General features: G+C 51.9%; 13 non-coding genes across 13 annotated transcripts; all 13 read right to left on the bottom strand.

Annotated features, from left to right (window-relative positions):
- Positions 1–586: 586 nt before the first annotated feature.
- On the bottom strand, positions 587–659 carry TRNAK-CUU (transfer RNA lysine (anticodon CUU)). The gene has a single exon. It is a non-coding gene; the product is annotated as a tRNA-Lys (tRNA).
- A 1,559-nt stretch (positions 660–2,218) lies between these two features.
- TRNAK-CUU (transfer RNA lysine (anticodon CUU)) lies at positions 2,219–2,291 on the bottom strand. Its single transcript has one exon. It is a non-coding gene; the product is annotated as a tRNA-Lys (tRNA).
- A 3,744-nt stretch (positions 2,292–6,035) lies between these two features.
- TRNAK-CUU (transfer RNA lysine (anticodon CUU)) lies at positions 6,036–6,108 on the bottom strand. The gene has a single exon. It is a non-coding gene; the product is annotated as a tRNA-Lys (tRNA).
- A 1,551-nt stretch (positions 6,109–7,659) lies between these two features.
- Positions 7,660–7,732, bottom strand: TRNAK-CUU (transfer RNA lysine (anticodon CUU)). The gene has a single exon. It is a non-coding gene; the product is annotated as a tRNA-Lys (tRNA).
- A 744-nt stretch (positions 7,733–8,476) lies between these two features.
- On the bottom strand, positions 8,477–8,549 carry TRNAK-CUU (transfer RNA lysine (anticodon CUU)). The gene has a single exon. It is a non-coding gene; the product is annotated as a tRNA-Lys (tRNA).
- Positions 8,550–9,291: 742 nt separating this feature from the next.
- TRNAK-CUU (transfer RNA lysine (anticodon CUU)) lies at positions 9,292–9,364 on the bottom strand. The gene has a single exon. It is a non-coding gene; the product is annotated as a tRNA-Lys (tRNA).
- A 1,554-nt stretch (positions 9,365–10,918) lies between these two features.
- On the bottom strand, positions 10,919–10,991 carry TRNAK-CUU (transfer RNA lysine (anticodon CUU)). Its single transcript has one exon. It is a non-coding gene; the product is annotated as a tRNA-Lys (tRNA).
- Positions 10,992–11,756: 765 nt separating this feature from the next.
- On the bottom strand, positions 11,757–11,829 carry TRNAK-CUU (transfer RNA lysine (anticodon CUU)). Its single transcript has one exon. It is a non-coding gene; the product is annotated as a tRNA-Lys (tRNA).
- Positions 11,830–12,571: 742 nt separating this feature from the next.
- Positions 12,572–12,644, bottom strand: TRNAK-CUU (transfer RNA lysine (anticodon CUU)). The gene has a single exon. It is a non-coding gene; the product is annotated as a tRNA-Lys (tRNA).
- A 1,555-nt stretch (positions 12,645–14,199) lies between these two features.
- On the bottom strand, positions 14,200–14,272 carry TRNAK-CUU (transfer RNA lysine (anticodon CUU)). The gene has a single exon. It is a non-coding gene; the product is annotated as a tRNA-Lys (tRNA).
- A 746-nt stretch (positions 14,273–15,018) lies between these two features.
- On the bottom strand, positions 15,019–15,091 carry TRNAK-CUU (transfer RNA lysine (anticodon CUU)). The gene has a single exon. It is a non-coding gene; the product is annotated as a tRNA-Lys (tRNA).
- A 744-nt stretch (positions 15,092–15,835) lies between these two features.
- On the bottom strand, positions 15,836–15,908 carry TRNAK-CUU (transfer RNA lysine (anticodon CUU)). The gene has a single exon. It is a non-coding gene; the product is annotated as a tRNA-Lys (tRNA).
- A 1,553-nt stretch (positions 15,909–17,461) lies between these two features.
- TRNAK-CUU (transfer RNA lysine (anticodon CUU)) lies at positions 17,462–17,534 on the bottom strand. The gene has a single exon. It is a non-coding gene; the product is annotated as a tRNA-Lys (tRNA).
- Positions 17,535–17,885: the final 351 nt, after the last annotated feature.

The raw sequence follows: 17,885 nt of genomic DNA, 5'->3' as shown, positions 1-17,885 counted from the left end.
TATGTCCCATCAGTCTCTCTGGAGCTCACTCTGGTACATACATGCATCTGTCCTCTCAACCTGTCTCTGGGCACATTCTTAAATGTCCAGTAGAGAACAGTGTGAACTCTCCCTGTTTCGCGAGGGGGCAGTCAGCCTCCAGAGCCGTGTTCTGCAGGCTGCCGGAATGGCCGAGCGGTGTAAGGCGCCACATTCAAGAGCAGTATCTTCCCCAGTCCCGTAATTAAATCCTGCTGCCGACATAAAGTAGTTGTCATACCTACTTTAATCATAACACCAGCAGGGATGAGACTTTAAATTCCTCTTTTTGAAAGGATGGGGGGGGACAGGACGGACCGGAGCGGACTCCGAGCTCGCTGTAAGCACGGGCGGCTCAGGCTAGGAAAGGGCGCAGGAAAGGCTCGGCCTAGGACAGCTCCCAGCGGCGCCTCCCAGGGCGGGAAGTGCTGCATTGTGTGGAGTCCTGTGGGAATCGTGAGGCAAACTGCAGGATGTGTGTGTGTGTAGTTTTAAGCCTCAGCAAAATATCTAAAAAAGGTGAGAGTTAATGTTAAAACGAAAATGGAGAAGCCTTTATAAAGCATCACGCCCAACGTGGGGCTCGAACCCACGACCCTGAAATTAAGAGTCTCATGCTCTACCGACTGAGCTAGCCGGGCTGCTGTGCCTATGTCATTTCACACACCCTCTGTGTGCTCTTTGTGAGGAAGTAGTGTGTGGTTATCCCAGGAGGCCCCTTTGTTTCATTTTCTCTGCTGCTGACTCGACACAGGCACCTTTCTCTTTCTCCATCTCTCGCTCTACCCCAGTCTTATGTCCCCATCAGTCTTTCTGGAGCTCAAGCTGGTACATACATGCATCTGTCCTTTCAACCTGTCTCTGGGCACATGCTTAAATGTCCAGTAGAGAAGAGTGTGAACTCTCCCTGTTTCGCGAGGTGGCAGTCAGCCTCCAGAGCCGTTTTCCGAAGTCTGCCGGAATGGCCGAGCGGTGTAAGGTGCCACATTCAAGAGCAGTATCTTCCCCAGTCCCGTGGTCAAATCCCGCTGCTGACATAAAGTAGTTTTCATACCTACTTTAATCATAACACCAGCGGGGATGAGACCGTAAAACTCCTCTTTTTGAAAGGATGGGGGTGGACAGGACGGACCGGAGCGGACTCCGAGCTCGCTGTAAGCACGGGCGGCTCAGGCTTGGAAAGGGCGCAGGAAAGGCTCGGCCTAGGACCGCTCCGAGCGGCGCATCCCAGGGCGGGAAGTGCTGCGTTGTGTGGAGTCCTGTGGGAATCGTGAGGCAAACTGCAGGATGTGTGTGTGTGTGTAGTTTTAAGCCTCAGCGAAATATCTGAAAAAGGTGAGAGTTAATGTTAAACCCGAAAATGGAGAAGCCTTTAAAAAGCATCACGCCCAACGTAGGGCTCGAACCCACGACCCTGAGATTAAGAGTCTCATGCTCTACCGACTGAGCTAGCCAGGCTGCTGTGGCTATATCATTTCACACACCCTCTGTGTGTTCTTTGTGAGGAAGTAGTGTGTTGTTATCCCAGGAGGCCCCTTTGTTTCAATTTCTCTGCTGCTGACCTGACACAGGCACCTTTCTCTTTCTCCATCTCTCGCTCTACCCCAGTCTTATGTCCCCATCAGTCTTTCTGGAGCTCACTCTGGTACATACATGCATCTGTCCTTTCAACCTGTCTCTGGGCACATGCTTAAATGTCCAGTAGAGAAGAGTGTAAACTCTCCCTGTTTCGCGAGGTGGCAGTCAGCCTCCAGAGCCGTTTTCCGAAGTCTGCCGGAATGGCCGAGCGGTGTAAGGTGCCACATTCAAGAGCAGTATCTTCCCCAGTCCCGTGGTCAAATCCCGCTGCTGACATAAAGTAGTTTTCATACCTACTTTAATCATAACACCAGCGGGGATGAGACCGTAAAACTCCTCTTTTTGAAAGGATGGGGGTGGACAGGACGGACCGGAGCGGACTCCGAGCTCGCTGTAAGCACGGGCGGCTCAGGCTAGGAAAGGGCGCAGGAAAGGCTCGGCCTAGGACAGCTCCCAGCGGCGCCTCCCAGGGCGGGAAGTGCTGCATTGTGTGGAGTCCTGTGGGAATCGTGAGGCAAACTGCAGGATGTGTGTGTGTGTAGTTTTAAGCCTCAGCAAAATATCTAAAAAAGGTGAGAGTTAATGTTAAACCCGAAAATGGAGAAGCCTTTATAAAGCATCACACCCAACGTGGGGCTCGAACCCACGACCCTGAGATTAAGAGTCTCATGCTCTACCGACTGAGCTAGCCGGGCTGCTGTGCCTATGTGTAGGAGGCTGGACTGGCTTGTAGTGAGTACCAAGGGGTACTTGCACCTTGCACCAGGCCCAGTTATCCCTTATTAGTGTATAGGGTGTCTAGCAGCTTAGGCTGATAGATAATGGTAGCTTAGCAAAGCAGCTCAGGCTGAACTAGGAGACGTGTGAAGCTACTACAGTACCACTTAGTGTCATATGCACAATATCATAAGAAAACACAATACACAGTTATACTAAAAATAAAGGTACTTTATTTTTATGACAATATGCCAAAGTATCTTAGAGTGTACCCTCAGTGAGAGGATAGGAAATATACACAAGATATATATACACAATAGCAAAAATATGCAGTATAGTCTTAGAAAACAGTGCAAACAATGTATAGTTACAATAGGATGCAAAGGGGAAACATAGGGATAGGGGCAACACAAACCATATACTCCAGAAGTGGAATGCGAACCACGAATGGACCCCAAACCTATGTGACCTTGTAGAGGGTCGCTGGGACTATTAGAAAATAGTGAGAGTTAGAAAAATAACCCTCCCCAAGACCCTGAAAAGTAAGTGCAAAGTGCACTAAAGTTCCCCTAAGGACAAAATAGTCGTGTTAGAGGGAAAATGCAAAGAAAACACAAATCAGCAATGCAACAACGATGGATTCCTGACTGAGGGTACCTGTGGAACAAGGGGACCAAGTCCAAAAGTCACAAGCAGCTCGGAGATGGGCAGATGCCCAAGAAATGCCAGCGGTTGGTGCAAAGAAGCTCTTACTAGGCTGAAGAACTGTGAATACTGCAGGAACGACAAGGGCTAGAGGCTTCCCCTTTGGAGGATGGATCCCCCACGCCTTGGAGAGTCGTGCAGAAGTGTTTTCCCGCCGGATGGACGCCAACAAGCCTTGCTACACGCAAATCGTGCGTATGGCGTTTTTGGATGCTGCTGGGGCCCAGGAGGGACCAGGAGGTCGTAAATTGGACCTGCAGAGAGAGGGGACGTCGAGCAAGACAAAGAGTCCTCACTGAAGCAGGTAGCACCCGGAGAAGTGCCAGAAACAGGCACTACGAGGATGCGTGAAACGGTGCTCGCCGAAGTTGCACAAAGGAGTCCCACGTCGCCGGAGACCAACTTAGAAAGTCGTGCAATGCAGGTTAGAGTGCCGTGGACCCAGGCTTGGCTGTGCACACAGGATTTCCACCGGAAGTGCACAGGGGCCGGAGAAGCTTGCAAAGTCGCGGTTCCCAGCAATGCAGCCCAGCGAGGTGAGGCAAGGACTTACCTCCACCAAACTCGGGCTGAAGAGTCACTGGACTGTGGGGGTCACTTGGACGGTGTCGCTGGATTCGAGGGACCTCGCTCGTCGTGCTGAGAGGAGACCCAAGGGACCGGAGATGCAGCTTTTTGGTGCCTGCGGTTGCAGGGGGAAGATTCCGTCGACCCACGGGAGATTTCTTCGGAGCTTCTGGTGCAGAGAGGAGGCAGACTACCCCCACAGCATGCACAAGCAGGAAAACAGTCGAGAAGGCGGCAGGATCAGCGTTACAGAGTTGCAGTAGTCGTCTTTGCTACTATGTTGCAGGTTTGCAGGCTTCCAGCGCGGTCAGCGGTCGATTCCTTATCAGAAGGTGAAGAGGGAGATGCAGAGGAACTCGGCTGAGCTCATGCATTCGTTATCTAAAGTTTCCCCAGAGACAGAGACCCTAAATAGCCAGAAAAGAGGGTTTGGCTACCTAGGAGAGAGGAAAGGCTACTAACACCTGAAGGAGCCTATCAGCAGGAGTCTCTGACGTCACCTGGTGGCACTGGCCACTCAGAGCAGTCCAGTGTGCCAGCAGCACCTCTGTTTCCAAGATGGCAGAGGTCTGGAGCACACTGGAGGAGCTCTGGACACCTCCCAGGGGAGGTGCAGGTCAGGGGAGTGGTCACTCCCCTTTCCTTTGTCCAGTTTCGCGCCAGAGCAGGGGCTAAGGGGTCCCTGAACCGGTGTAGACTGGCTTATGCAGAATTGGGCACCTCTGTGCCCAACAAAGCATTTCCAGAGGCTGGGGGAGGCTACTCCTCCCCTGCCATCAAACCATTTTCCAAAGGGAGAGGGTGTCACACCCTCTCTCAGAGGAAGTTCTTTGTTCTGCCATCCTGGGCCAGGCCTGGCTGGACCCCAGGAGGGCAGCTGCCTGTCTGAGGGGTTGGCAGCAGCAGCAGCTGCAGAGAAACCCCAGGAAGGGCAGTCTGGCAGTACCAGGGTCTGTGCTACAGACCACTGGGATCATGGAATTGTCCCAACAATGCCAGGATGGCATAGAGGGGGCAATTCCATGATCATAGACATGTTACATGGCCATATTCGGAGTTAATATGGTGAAGCTACATATAGGTAGTGACCTATATGTAGTGCACGCGTGTAATGGTGTCCCCGCACTCACAAAGTTCAGTGAATTGGCTCTGAACAATGTGGGGGCACCTTGGCTAGTGCCAGGGTGCCCTCACACTAAGTAACTTTGCACCTAACCTTTACCAGGTAAAGGTTAGACATATAGGTGACTTATAAGTTACTTAAGTGCAGTGTAAAATGGCTGTGAAATAACGTGGACGTTATTTCACTCAGGCTGCAGTGGCAGGCCTGTGTAAGAATTGTCAGAGCTCCCTATGGGTGGCAAAAGAAATGCTGCAGCCCATAGGGATCTCCTGGAACCCCAATACCCTGGGTACCTCAGTACCATATACTAGGGGATTATAAGGGTGTTCCAGTAAGCCAATGTAAATTGGTAAAAATGGTCACTAGCCTGTCAGTGACAATTTGGAAAGAAATGAGAGAGCATAACCACTGAGGTTCTGATTAGCAGAGCCTCAGTGAGACAGTTAGTCACTACACAGGTAACACATACAGGCACACTTATGAGCACTGGGGCCCTGGGTTACCAGGGTCCCAGTGACACATACAACTAAAACAACATATATACAGTGAAAAATGGGGGTAACATGCCAGGCAAGATGGTACTTTCCTACACTATGTCATTTCACACACCCTCTGTGTGCTCTTTGTGAGGAAGTAGTGTGTGGTTATCCCAGGAGGCCCCTTTGTTTCATTTTCTCTGCCGCTGACTCCACACAGGCACCTTTCTCTTTCTCCATCTCTCGCTCTACCCCAGTCTTATGTCCCCATCAGTCTCTCTGGAGCTCACTCTGGTACATACATGCATCTGTCCTCTCAACCTGTCTCTGGGCACATACTTAAATGTCCAGTAGAGAACAGTGTGAACTCTCCCTGTTTCGCGAGGGGGCAGTCAGCCTCCAGAGCCGTGTTCCGGAGGCTGCCGGAATGGCCGAGCGGTGTAAGGCGCCACATTCAAGAGCAGTATCTTCCCCAGTCCCGTAATTAAATCCCGCTGCCGACATAAAGTAGTTTTCATACCTACTTTAATCATAACACCAGCGGGGATGAGACCTTAAACTCCTCGTTTTGAAAGGATGGGGGGGGGACAGGACGGACCGGAGCGGACTCCGAGCTCGCTGTAAGCACGGGCGGCTCAGGCTAGGAAAGGGCGCAGGAAAGGCTCGGCCTAGGACCGCTCCCAGCGGCGCCTCCCAGGGCGGGAAGTGCTGCGTTGTGTGGAGTCCTGTGGGAATCGTGAGGCAAACTGCAGGATGTGTGTGTGTGTGTAGTTTTAAGCCTCAGCGAAATATCTGAAAAAGGTGAGAGTTAATGTTAAACCCGAAAATGGAGAAGCCTTTAAAAAGCATCACGCCCAACGTGGGGCTCGAACCCACGACCCTGAGATTAAGAGTCTCATGCTCTACCGACTGAGCTAGCCGGGCTGCTGTGCCTGTCATTTCACACACCCTCTGGGTGTTCTTTGTAAGGAAGTAGTGTGTGGTTATCCCAGGAGGCCCCTTTGTTTCATTTTCTCTGCTGCTGACTCGACACAGGCACCTTTCTCTTTCTCCATCTCTCGCTCTACCCCAGTCTTATGTCCCCATCAGTCTCTCTGGAGCTCACTCTGGTACATACATGCATCTGTCCTCTCAACCTGTCTCTGGGCACATACTTAAATGTCCAGTAGAGAACAGTGTGAACTCTCCCTGTGTCGCGAGGTGGCAGTCAACCTCCAGAGCCGTGTTCTGCATGCTGCCGGAATGGCCGAGCGGTGTAAGGTGCCACATTCAAGAGCAGTATTTTCCCCAGTCCCGTGATCAAATCCCGCTGCCGACATAAAGTAGTTTTCATACCTATTTTAATCATAACACCAGCAGGGATGAGACTTTAAACTCCTCTTTTTGAAAGGATGGGGGGGGACAGGACGGACCGGAGCGGACTCCGAGCTCGCTGTAAGCACGGGCGGCTCAGGCTAGGAAAGGGGGCAGGAAAGGCTCGGCCGAGGACCGCTCCCAGCGGCGCCTCCCAGGGCGATAAGTGCTGCGTTGTGTGGAGTCCTGTGGGAATCGTGAGGCAAACAGCAGGATGTGTGTTTGTGTATTTTTAAGCCTCAGCGAAATATCTGAAAAAGGTGAGAGTTAATGTTAAACCCGAAAAGGGAGAAGCCTTTAAAAAGCATTACACCCAACGTGGGGCTCGAACCCACAACCCTGAGATTAAGAGTCTCATGCTCTACCGATTGAGCTAGCCAGGCTGCTGTGCCTATGTCATTTCACACACCCTCTGTGTGCTCTTTGTGAGGAAGTAGTGTGTGGTTATCCCAGGAGGCCCCTTTGTTTCATTTTCTCTGCTGCTGACTCGACCCAGGCACCTTCCTATTTCTCCATCTCTCGCTCTACCCCAGTCTTATGTCCCATCAGTCTCTCTGGAGCTCACTCTGGTACATACATGCATCTGTCCTCTCAACCTGTCTCTGGGCACATTCTTAAATGTCCAGTAGAGAACAGTGTGAACTCTCCCTGTTTCGCGAGGGGGCAGTCAGCCTCCAGAGCCGTGTTCTGCAGGCTGCCGGAATGGCCGAGCGGTGTAAGGCGCCACATTCAAGAGCAGTATCTTCCCCAGTCCCGTAATTAAATCCTGCTGCCAACATAAAGTAGTTGTCATACCTACTTTAATCATAACACCAGCAGGGATGAGACTTTAAATTCCTCTTTTTGAAAGGATGGGGGGGGACAGGACGGACCGGAGCGGACTCCGAGCTCGCTGTAAGCACGGGCGGCTTAGGCTAGGAAAGGGCGCAGGAAAGGCTCGGCCTAGGACAGCTCCCAGCGGCGCCTCCCAGGGCGGGAAGTGCTGCATTGTGTGGAGTCCTGTGGGAATCGTGAGGCAAACTGCAGGATGTGTGTGTGTGTAGTTTTAAGCCTCAGCAAAATATCTAAAAAAGGTGAGAGTTAATGTTAAAACGAAAATGGAGAAGCCTTTATAAAGCATCACGCCCAACGTGGGGCTCGAACCCACGACCCTGAAATTAAGAGTCTCATGCTCTACCGACTGAGCTAGCCGGGCTGCTGTGCCTATGTCATTTCACACACCCTCTGTGTGCTCTTTGTGAGGAAGTAGTGTGTGGTTATCCCAGGAGGCCCCTTTGTTTCATTTTCTCTGCTGCTGACTCGACACAGGCACCTTTCTCTTTCTCCATCTCTCGCTCTACCCCAGTCTTATGTCCCCATCAGTCTTTCTGGAGCTCAAGCTGGTACATACATGCATCTGTCCTTTCAACCTGTCTCTGGGCACATGCTTAAATGTCCAGTAGAGAAGAGTGTGAACTCTCCCTGTTTCGCGAGGTGGCAGTCAGCCTCCAGAGCCGTTTTCCGAAGTCTGCCGGAATGGCCGAGCGGTGTAAGGTGCCACATTCAAAAGCAGTATCTTCCCCAGTCCCGTGGTCAAATCCCGCTGCTGACATAAAGTAGTTTTCATACCTACTTTAATCATAACACCAGCGGGGATGAGACCGTAAAACTCCTCTTTTTGAAAGGATGGGGGTGGACAGGACGGACCGGAGCGGACTCCGAGCTCGCTGTAAGCACGGGCGGCTCAGGCTTGGAAAGGGCGCAGGAACGGCTCGGCCTAGGACCGCTCCGAGCGGCGCATCCCAGGGCGGGAAGTGCTGCGTTGTGTGGAGTCCTGTGGGAATCGTGAGGCAAACTGCAGGATGTGTGTGTGTGTGTAGTTTTAAGCCTCAGCGAAATATCTGAAAAAGGTGAGAGTTAATGTTAAACCCGAAAATGGAGAAGCCTTTAAAAAGCATCACGCCCAACGTGGGGCTCGAACCCACGACCCTGAGATTAAGAGTCTCATGCTCTACCGACTGAGCTAGCCAGGCTGCTGTGGCTATATCATTTCACACACCCTCTGTGTGTTCTTTGTGAGGAAGTAGTGTGTGGTTATCCCAGGAGGCCCCTTTGTTTCAATTTCTCTGCTGCTGACCTGACACAGGCACCTTTCTCTTTCTCCATCTCTCGCTCTACCCCAGTCTTATGTCCCCATCAGTCTTTCTGGAGCTCACTCTGGTACATACATGCATCTGTCCTTTCAACCTGTCTCTGGGCACATGCTTAAATGTCCAGTAGAGAAGAGTGTGAACTCTCCCTGTTTCGCGAGGTGGCAGTCAGCCTCCAGAGCCGTTTTCCGAAGTCTGCCGGAATGGCCGAGCGGTGTAAGGTGCCACATTCAAGAGCAGTATCTTCCCCAGTCCCGTGGTCAAATCCCGCTGCTGACATAAAGTAGTTTTCATACCTACTTTAATCATAACACCAGCGGGGATGAGACCGTAAAACTCCTCTTTTTGAAAGGATGGGGGTGGACAGGACGGACCGGAGCGGACTCCGAGCTCGCTGTAAGCACGGGCGGCTCAGGCTAGGAAAGGGCGCAGGAAAGGCTCGGCCTAGGACAGCTCCCAGCGGCGCCTCCCAGGGCGGGAAGTGCTGCATTGTGTGGAGTCCTGTGGGAATCGTGAGGCAAACTGCAGGATGTGTGTGTGTGTAGTTTTAAGCCTCAGCAAAATATCTAAAAAAGGTGAGAGTTAATGTTAAACCCGAAAATGGAGAAGCCTTTATAAAGCATCACGCCCAACGTGGGGCTCGAACCCACGACCCTGAGATTAAGAGTCTCATGCTCTACCGACTGAGCTAGCCGGGCTGCTGTGCCTATGTCATTTCACACACCCTCTGTGTGTTCTTTGTGAGGAAGTAGTGTGTGGTTATCCCAGGAGGCCCCTTTGTTTCATTTTCTCTGCTGCTGACTCGACACAGGCACCTTTCTCTTTCTCCATCTCTCGCTCTACCCCAGTCTTATGTCCCCATCAGTCTCTCTGGAGCTCACTCTGGTACATACATGCATCTGTCCTCTCAACCTGTCTCTGGGCACATACTTAAATGTCCAGTAGAGAACAGTGTGAACTCTCCCTGTGTCGCGAGGTGGCAGTCAGCCTCCAGAGCCGTGTTCTGCATGCTGCCGGAATGGCCGAGCGGTGTAAGGCGCCACATTCAAGAGCAGTATTTTCCCCAGTCCCGTGATCAAATCCCGCTGCCGACATAAAGTAGTTTTCATACCTATTTTAATCATAACACCAGCAGGGATGAGACTTTAAACTCCTCTTTTTGAAAGGATGGGGGGGGGACAGGACGGACCGGAGCGGACTCCGAGCTCGCTGTAAGCACGGGCGGCTCAGGCTAGGAAAGGGGGCAGGAAAGGCTCGGCCGAGGACCGCTCCCAGCGGCGCCTCCCAGGGCGATAAGTGCTGCGTTGTGTGGAGTCCTGTGGGAATCGTGAGGCAAACAGCAGGATGTGTGTTTGTGTATTTTTAAGCCTCAGCGAAATATCTGAAAAAGGTGAGAGTTAATGTTAAACCCGAAAAGGGAGAAGCCTTTAAAAAGCATTACACCCAACGTGGGGCTCGAACCCACAACCCTGAGATTAAGAGTCTCATGCTCTACCGATTGAGCTAGCCAGGCTGCTGTGCCTATGTCATTTCACACACCCTCTGTGTGCTCTTTGTGAGGAAGTAGTGTGTGGTTATCCCAGGAGGCCCCTTTGTTTCATTTTCTCTGCTGCTGACTCGACCCAGGCACCTTCCTATTTCTCCATCTCTCGCTCTACCCCAGTCTTATGTCCCATCAGTCTTTCTGGAGCTCACTCTGGTACATACATGCATCTGTCCTCTCAACCTGTCTCTGGGCACATTCTTAAATGTCCAGTAGAGAACAGTGTGAACTCTCCCTGTTTCGCGAGGGGGCAGTCAGCCTCCAGAGCCGTGTTCTGCAGGCTGCCGGAATGGCCGAGCGGTGTAAGGCGCCACATTCAAGAGCAGTATCTTCCCCAGTCCCGTAATTAAATCCTGCTGCCGACATAAAGTAGTTGTCATACCTACTTTAATCATAACACCAGCAGGGATGAGACTTTAAATTCCTCTTTTTGAAAGGATGGGGGGGGACAGGACGGACCGGAGCGGACTCCGAGCTCGCTGTAAGCACGGGCGGCTCAGGCTAGGAAAGGGCGCAGGAAAGGCTCGGCCTAGGACAGCTCCCAGCGGCGCCTCCCAGGGCGGGAAGTGCTGCATTGTGTGGAGTCCTGTGGGAATCGTGAGGCAAACTGCAGGATGTGTGTGTGTGTAGTTTTAAGCCTCAGCAAAATATCTAAAAAAGGTGAGAGTTAATGTTAAAACGAAAATGGAGAAGCCTTTATAAAGCATCACGCCCAACGTGGGGCTCGAACCCACGACCCTGAAATTAAGAGTCTCATGCTCTACCGACTGAGCTAGCCGGGCTGCTGTGCCTATGTCATTTCACACACCCTCTGTGTGCTCTTTGTGAGGAAGTAGTGTGTGGTTATCCCAGGAGGCCCCTTTGTTTCATTTTCTCTGCTGCTGACTCGACACAGGCACCTTTCTCTTTCTCCATCTCTCGCTCTCCAGTCTTATGTCCCATCAGTCTTTCTGGAGCTCAAGCTGGTACTATGTCCATCAGCTTTCTGGCTCAACTTACATACATCATCTGCCTTCACCTTCTCTGGGCACATGCTTAAATGTCCAGTAGAGAAGAGTGTGAACTCTCCCTGTTTCGCGAGGTGGCAGTCAGCCTCCAGAGCCGTTTTCCGAAGTCTGCCGGAATGGCCGAGCGGTGTAAGGTGCCACATTCAAGAGCAGTATCTTCCCCAGTCCCGTGGTCAAATCCCGCTGCTGACATAAAGTAGTTTTCATACCTACTTTAATCATAACACCAGCGGGGATGAGACCGTAAAACTCCTCTTTTTGAAAGGATGGGGGTGGACAGGACGGACCGGAGCGGACTCCGAGCTCGCTGTAAGCACGGGCGGCTCAGGCTTGGAAAGGGCGCAGGAACGGCTCGGCCTAGGACCGCTCCGAGCGGCGCATCCCAGGGCGGGAAGTGCTGCGTTGTGTGGAGTCCTGTGGGAATCGTGAGGCAAACTGCAGGATGTGTGTGTGTGTGTAGTTTTAAGCCTCAGCGAAATATCTGAAAAAGGTGAGAGTTAATGTTAAACCCGAAAATGGAGAAGCCTTTAAAAAGCATCACGCCCAACGTGGGGCTCGAACCCACGACCCTGAGATTAAGAGTCTCATGCTCTACCGACTGAGCTAGCCAGGCTGCTGTGGCTATATCATTTCACACACCCTCTGTGTGTTCTTTGTGAGGAAGTAGTGTGTGGTTATCCCAGGAGGCCCCTTTGTTTCAATTTCTCTGCTGCTGACCTGACACAGGCACCTTTCTCTTTCTCCATCTCTCGCTCTACCCCAGTCTTATGTCCCCATCAGTCTTTCTGGAGCTCACTCTGGTACATACATGCATCTGTCCTTTCAACCTGTCTCTGGGCACATGCTTAAATGTCCAGTAGAGAAGAGTGTGAACTCTCCCTGTTTCGCGAGGTGGCAGTCAGCCTCCAGAGCCGTTTTCCGAAGTCTGCCGGAATGGCCGAGCGGTGTAAGGTGCCACATTCAAGAGCAGTATCTTCCCCAGTCCCGTGGTCAAATCCCGCTGCTGACATAAAGTAGTTTTCATACCTACTTTAATCATAACACCAGCGGGGATGAGACCGTAAAACTCCTCTTTTTGAAAGGATGGGGGTGGACAGGACGGACCGGAGCGGACTCCGAGCTCGCTGTAAGCACGGGCGGCTCAGGCTAGGAAAGGGCGCAGGAAAGGCTCGGCCTAGGACAGCTCCCAGCGGCGCCTCCCAGGGCGGGAAGTGCTGCATTGTGTGGAGTCCTGTGGGAATCGTGAGGCAAACTGCAGGATGTGTGTGTGTGTAGTTTTAAGCCTCAGCAAAATATCTAAAAAAGGTGAGAGTTAATGTTAAACCCGAAAATGGAGAAGCCTTTATAAAGCATCACGCCCAACATGGGGCTCGAACCCACGACCCTGAGATTAAGAGTCTCATGCTCTACCGACTGAGCTAGCCGGGCTGCTGTGCCTATGTCATTTCACACACCCTCTGTGTGTTCTTTGTGAGGAAGTAGTGTGTGGTTATCCCAGGAGGCCCCTTTGTTTCATTTTCTCTGCTGCTGACTCGACACAGGCACCTTTCTCTTTCTCCATCTCTCGCTCTACCCCAGTCTTATGTCCCCATCAGTCTCTCTGGAGCTCACTCTGGTACATACATGCATCTGTCCTCTCAACCTGTCTCTGGGCACATACTTAAATGTCCAGTAGAGAACAGTGTGAACTCTCCCTGTGTCGCGAGGTGGCAGTCAGCCTCCAGAGCCGTGTTCTGCATGCTGCCGGAATGGCCGAGCGGTGTAAGGCGCCACATTCAAGAGCAGTATTTTCCCCAGTCCCGTGATCAAATCCCGCTGCCGACATAAAGTAGTTTTCATACCTATTTTAATCATAACACCAGCAGGGATGAGACTTTAAACTCCTCTTTTTGAAAGGATGGGGGGGGGACAGGACGGACCGGAGCGGACTCCGAGCTCGCTGTAAGCACGGGCGGCTCAGGCTAGGAAAGGGGGCAGGAAAGGCTCGGCCGAGGACCGCTCCCAGCGGCGCCTCCCAGGGCGATAAGTGCTGCGTTGTGTGGAGTCCTGTGGGAATCGTGAGGCAAACAGCAGGATGTGTGTTTGTGTATTTTTAAGCCTCAGCGAAATATCTGAAAAAGGTGAGAGTTAATGTTAAACCCGAAAAGGGAGAAGCCTTTAAAAAGCATTACACCCAACGTGGGGCTCGAACCCACAACCCTGAGATTAAGAGTCTCATGCTCTACCGATTGAGCTAGCCAGGCTGCTGTGCCTATGTCATTTCACACACCCTCTGTGTGCTCTTTGTGAGGAAGTAGTGTGTGGTTATCCCAGGAGGCCCCTTTGTTTCATTTTCTCTGCTGCTGACTCGACCCAGGCACCTTCCTATTTCTCCATCTCTCGCTCTACCCCAGTCTTATGTCCCATCAGTCTTTCTGGAGCTCACTCTGGTACATACATGCATCTGTCCTCTCAACCTGTCTCTGGGCACATTCTTAAATGTCCAGTAGAGAACAGTGTGAACTCTCCCTGTTTCGCGAGGGGGCAGTCAGCCTCCAGAGCCGTGTTCTGCAGGCTGCCGGAATGGCCGAGCGGTGTAAGGCGCCACATTCAAGAGCAGTATCTTCCCCAGTCCCGTAATTAAATCCTGCTGCCGACATAAAGTAGTTGTCATACCTACTTTAATCATAACACCAGCAGGGATGAGACTTTAAATTCCTCTTTTTGAAAGGATGGGGGGGGACAGGACGGACCGGAGCGGACTCCGAGCTCGCTGTAAGCACGGGCGGCTCAGGCTAGGAAAGGGCGCAGGAAAGGCTCGGCCTAGGACAGCTCCCAGCGGCGCCTCCCAGGGCGGGAAGTGCTGCATTGTGTGGAGTCCTGTGGGAATCGTGAGGCAAACTGCAGGATGTGTGTGTGTGTAGTTTTAAGCCTCAGCAAAATATCTAAAAAAGGTGAGAGTTAATGTTAAACCCGAAAATGGAGAAGCCTTTATAAAGCATCACGCCCAACGTGGGGCTCGAACCCACGACCCTGAAATTAAGAGTCTCATGCTCTACCGACTGAGCTAGCCGGGCTGCTGTGCCTATGTCATTTCACACACCCTCTGTGTGCTCTTTGTGAGGAAGTAGTGTGTGGTTATCCCAGGAGGCCCCTTTGTTTCATTTTCTCTGCTGCTGACTCGACACAGGCACCTTTCTCTTTCTCCATCTCTCGCTCTACCCCAGTCTTATGTCCCCATCAGTCTTTCTGGAGCTCAAGCTGGTACATACATGCATCTGTCCTTTCAACCTGTCTCTGGGCACATGCTTAAATGTCCAGTAGAGAAGAGTGTGAACTCTCCCTGTTTCGCGAGGTGGCAGTCAGCCTCCAGAGCCGTTTTCCGAAGTCTGCCGGAATGGCCGAGCGGTGTAAGGTGCCACATTCAAGAGCAGTATCTTCCCCAGTCCCGTGGTCAAATCCCGCTGCTGACATAAAGTAGTTTTCATACCTACTTTAATCATAACACCAGCGGGGATGAGACCGTAAAACTCCTCTTTTTGAAAGGATGGGGGTGGACAGGACGGACCGGAGCGGACTCCGAGCTCGCTGTAAGCACGGGCGGCTCAGGCTTGGAAAGGGCGCAGGAAAGGCTCGGCCTAGGACCGCTCCGCGCGGCGCATCCCAGGGCGGGAAGTGCTGCGTTGTGTGGAGTCCTGTGGGAATCGTGAGGCAAACTGCAGGATGTGTGTGTGTGTGTGTAGTTTTAAGCCTCAGCAAAATATCTGAAAAAGGTGAGAGTTAATGTTAAACCCGAAAATGGAGAAGCCTTTAAAAAGCATCACGCCCAACGTGGGGCTCGAACCCACGACCCTGAGATTAAGAGTCTCATGCTCTACCGACTGAGCTAGCCAGGCTGCTGTGGCTATATCATTTCACACACCCTCTGTGTGTTCTTTGTGAGGAAGTAGTGTGTGGTTATCCCAGGAGGCCCCTTTGTTTCAATTTCTCTGCTGCTGACCTGACACAGGCACCTTTCTCTTTCTCCATCTCTCGCTCTACCCCAGTCTTATGTCCCCATCAGTCTTTCTGGAGCTCTCTCTGGTACATACATGCATCTGTCCTTTCAACCTGTCTCTGGGCACATGCTTAAATGTCCAGTAGAGAAGAGTGTGAACTCTCCCTGTTTCGCGAGGTGGCAGTCAGCCTCCAGAGCCGTGTTCCGGAGGCTGCCGGAATGGCCGAGCGGTGTAAGGCGCCACATTCAAGAGCAGTATCTTCCCCAGTCCCGTAATTAAATCCCGCTGCCGACATAAAGTAGTTTTCATACCTACTTTAATCATAACACCAGCGGGGATGAGACCTTAAACTCCTCGTTTTGAAAGGATGGGGGGGGGACAGGACGGACCGGAGCGGACTCCGAGCTCGCTGTAAGCACGGGCGGCTCAGGCTAGGAAAGGGCGCAGGAAAGGCTCGGCCTAGGACCGCTCCCAGCGGCGCCTCCCAGGGCGGGAAGTGCTGCGTTGTGTGGAGTCCTGTGGGAATCGTGAGGCAAACTGCAGGATGTGTGTGTGTGTGTAGTTTTAAGCCTCAGCGAAATATCTGAAAAAGGTGAGAGTTAATGTTAAAGCCGAAAATGGAGAAGCCTTTAAAAAGCATCACGCCCAACGTGGGGCTCGAACCCACGACCCTGAGATTAAGAGTCTCATGCTCTTCCGACTGAGCTAGCCGGGCTGCTGTGCCTGTCATTTCACACACCCTCTGTGTGTTCTTTGTAAGGAAGTAGTGTGTGGTTATCCCAGGAGGCCCCTTTGTTTCATTTTCTCTGCTGCTGACTCGACACAGGCACCTTTCTCTTTCTCCATCTCTCGCTCTACCCCAGTCTTATGTCCCCATCAGTCTCTCTGGAGCTCACTCTGGTACATACATGCATCTGTCCTCTCAACCTGTCTCTGGGCACATACTTAAATGTCCAGTAGAGAACAGTGTGAACTCTCCCTGTGTCGCGAGGTGGCAGTCAGCCTCCAGAGCCGTGTTCTGCATGCTGCCGGAATGGCTGAGCGGTGTAAGGCGCCACATTCAAAAGCAGTATTTTCCCCAGTCCCGTGATCAAATCCCACTGCCGACATAAAGTAGTTTTCATTCCTATTTTAATCATAACACCAGCAGGGATGAGACTTTAAACTCCTCTTTTTGAAAGGATGGGGGGGGACAGGACGGACCGGAGCGGACTCCGAGCTTGCTGTTAGCACGGGCGGCTCAGGCTAGGAAAGGGGGCAGGAAAGGCTCGGCCGAGGACCGCTCCCAGCGGCGCCTCCCAGGGCGATAAGTGCTGCGTTGTGTGGAGTCCTGTGGGAATCGTGAGGCAAACAGCAGGATGTGTGTTTGTGTATTTTTAAGCCTCAGCGAAATATCTGAAAAAGGTGAGAGTTAATGTTAAACCCGAAAAGGGAGAAGCCTTTAAAAAGCATTACACCCAACGTGGGGCTCGAACCCACAACCCTGAGATTAAGAGTCTCATGCTCTACCGATTGAGCTAGCCAGGCTGCTGTGCCTATGTCATTTCACACACCCTCTGTGTGTTCTTTGTGAGGAAGTAGTGTGTGGTTATCCCAGGAGGCCCCTTTGTTTCATTTTCTCTGCTGCTGACTCGACCCAGGCACCTTCCTATTTCTCCATCTCTCGCTCTACCCCAGTCTTATGTCCCCATCAGTCTCTCTGGAGCTCACTCTGGTACATACATGCATCTGTCCTCTCAACCTGTCTCTGGGCACATTCTTAAATGTCCAGTAGAGAACAGTGTGAACTCTCCCTGTTTCGCGAGGGGGCAGTCAGCCTCCAGAGCCGTGTTCTGCAGGCTACCGGAATGGCCGAGCGGTGTAAGGCGCCACATTCAAGAGCAGTATCTTCCCCAGTCCCGTAATTAAATCCTGCTGCCGACATAAAGTAGTTGTCATACCTACTTTAATCATAACACCAGCAGGGATGAGACTTTAAATTCCTCTTTTTGAAAGGATGGGGGGGGACAGGACGGACCGGAGCGGACTCCGAGCTCGCTGTAAGCACGGGCGGCTCAGGCTAGGAAAGGGCGCAGGAAAGGCTCGGCCTAGGACAGCTCCCAGCGGCGCCTCCCAGGGCGGGAAGTGCTGCATTGTGTGGAGTCCTGTGGGAATCGTGAGGCAAACTGCAGGATGTGTGTGTGTGTAGTTTTAAGCCTCAGCAAAATATCTAAAAAAGGTGAGAGTTAATGTTAAACCCGAAAATGGAGAAGCCTTTATAAAGCATCACGCCCAACGTGGGGCTCGAACCCACGACCCTGAAATTAAGAGTCTCATGCTCTACCGACTGAGCTAGCCGGGCTGCTGTGCCTATGTCATTTCACACACTGTAGGAGGCTGGACTGGCTTGTAGTGAGTACCAAGGGGTACTTGCACCTTGCACCAGGCCCAGTTATCCCTTATTAGTGTATAGGGTGTCTAGCAGCTTAGGCTGATAGATAATGGTAGCTTAGCAAAGCAGCTCAGGCTGAACTAGGAGACGTGTGAAGCTACTACAGTACCACTTAGTGTCATATGCACAATATCATAAGAAAACACAATACACAGTTATACTAAAAATAAAGGTACTTTATTTTTATGACAATATGCCAAAGTATCTTAGAGTGTACCCTCAGTGAGAGGATAGGAAATATACACAAGATATATATACACA

Source organism: Pleurodeles waltl, chromosome 6 (assembly GCF_031143425.1).
Source record: "Pleurodeles waltl isolate 20211129_DDA chromosome 6, aPleWal1.hap1.20221129, whole genome shotgun sequence".
NCBI lineage: Eukaryota > Metazoa > Chordata > Amphibia > Caudata > Salamandridae > Pleurodeles > Pleurodeles waltl.
The sequence above is the reverse complement of the archived record's forward strand: the minus strand, read 5'-3'. Positions and strand labels throughout refer to the sequence as shown.